The sequence below is a fragment of the Cricetulus griseus genome, chromosome 6 (genome assembly GCF_003668045.3).
Source record: "Cricetulus griseus strain 17A/GY chromosome 6, alternate assembly CriGri-PICRH-1.0, whole genome shotgun sequence".
NCBI lineage: Eukaryota > Metazoa > Chordata > Mammalia > Rodentia > Cricetidae > Cricetulus > Cricetulus griseus.
Window position 1 is genome coordinate 83,875,123 of NC_048599.1, and position 2,011 is coordinate 83,877,133.

The window sequence follows — 2,011 nt, forward strand, 5'->3', positions numbered from 1 at the left end:
ACCCCTAGCAGGTAGGTGCTGTGATCTAGCTTAATTTACCATCGATAAAATCTAGATCAATAGAAGTTAAATGGTTCTTCAAATGGCAGGAAGCAGTAGAGAGGGGCTGAGAGTGAGCTGGTATTTTGGTGAGAGAGTGATGTTTTGGGTAATGATATCCAAAGAGAGAGAAGCAAGTGTGTGTGTGTGTGTGTGTGTGTGTGTGTGTGTGTGTGTGTGTGAGAGAGAGAGAGAGAGAGAGAGAGAGAGAAGAGAGAGAGAGAGAGAGAGAGAGAGAGAGAGAGAGAGCACACTGGCCCATATAACTGTGAGGCTGGGAAATGCAGACCTTGCAGGATAGCTGGCTGATTGGGTGGTGACTGGGTGGTGATTCCAACAGAAGTTGATGCTGCAGTCTTCCTTTGAAAAGACCTCAGTCTCATCTCTTAAGGCCTTCAACCAAACAGACGATGCTTGCTCATTCAGAGGACAGCATAATTCATTCAAAGTCTACTGACTGAAATGTCAATCATACATGAAAAGCATAACTTCACAACAACTAGATAGGTACTCAAGCAACTGAGCATGGTAGTCTTCAAGGTTAACATATGGAGGGAACCACCACTGGACTAGAGATATTGCCTATGTTGCCTGGTTGGGGAAGGATTAAATCGGGCACTGAGCATATAGCACTTGGAACACCTTCAGCATGTAGTATATTTAGTTCTTAGGGGCAGATCCAGCTGAGGATAAAACATTCTGTAATGCTATGCATTGTTATTAAGGGACAGAGCCAATAGCCAAAGTCATGTGTCAGCGTCTTTCTTTTTAATTAAAATTTTAAATTTATTTTATAAACCAACCACAGTTTCCCCTTCTTTCTCTCCTCCCACTCTCTCCCCCCACCTCCTTTCTACCCCACCATCCACTCGTCAGAAAGGGTAGGGTCTCCCATGGGACATCAAAGCAAGGCACATCAAGTTGAGGAAGGAACAAGCTACTTCTGCATCAAGGCTGAGTGAGGTACCCCACCATAGGGAATAGGTTCCAAAAAGCCAGCTCAAGCACCAGGGACAGATCCTGGTCCCACTGCTAGAGGCCCCACAAACAGACCAAGCTACATAACTGTCACCCGCATGCAGAGGGCCTAGGTCAGTCCTATGCAGGCTCCCTAGCTGTAGATCTAGAATCCTTGAGTTCCCACGAGCTCCAGTCAGCTATCTCTATGAGTCTCCCCAGCATGATCTTGACCCTCCCTTGGACATATATCCCCTCCTGCCTCTCTTCAGCTGAACTCCCAGAGATCAGCCCAGTGCTTGACTGTGGATCTCTGCACTCTCCCCACTATTGCTAGGAATCTTAACTGGGGTCATCCTTGTGGATTCCTGGGAGTTTCCCTGATACCAGGCTTCTCCCTAAACCCATAATGGCCCCCTCTGTCACTGAAAAAAATATGGAACCTTCAAGAATTTGTGTGTCATCCTATTCAAGGGCCATGCTAATCTTTTCTCTCTTGTTCCAATTTCAGAATATGTGCTGCCAAAGCAAGCACCATGTGTCAGCTTCTAAGCCTGTGCTGTCTAAGGTGGCCACAAAACAGAGCAGCTACTAAGCATTTTTATGTGACTAAGGTGACAAGAAATTAAATGCAAATATAAAAAAATAAAGCGGCAAAAAGTTTTAAACACTGATATGATTCAGGTACTGGTATATATCTATGGCTAAATAAAAGAGACCACCACAGTGATTTCACTGTTACTTTTCACTTATCTTAAATGTGGCTACCAGGGAATTTTAAAGACACACATAGCTGGTTTGCATGAAATTCCATCAGACAGTGCTGCTCCAAATGTGAACACAAGCCCTGTACAGAACATGCTAAGCAGGGAAACATGGTCTCCGTGTGTCTTGGTTTTAGGAGGCTACACAAATTGCACAACATCACCAACCATAGGAAGAGTATCCACATTGGATTTCATTAAAATACGATCTTTTGAAGATTTGTTTATTTGTTGTTGTGTGTATATGCTTG

The 2,011-nt window shown here is 44.2% G+C and overlaps 1 non-coding gene across 1 annotated transcript; it reads right to left on the reverse strand.

The window, feature by feature from the left end:
* Positions 1–1,425: 1,425 nt before the first annotated feature.
* On the reverse strand, positions 1,426–1,531 carry LOC113832841. Its single transcript, XR_003486664.1, has one exon. It is a non-coding gene; the product is annotated as a U6 spliceosomal RNA (small nuclear RNA).
* Positions 1,532–2,011: the final 480 nt, after the last annotated feature.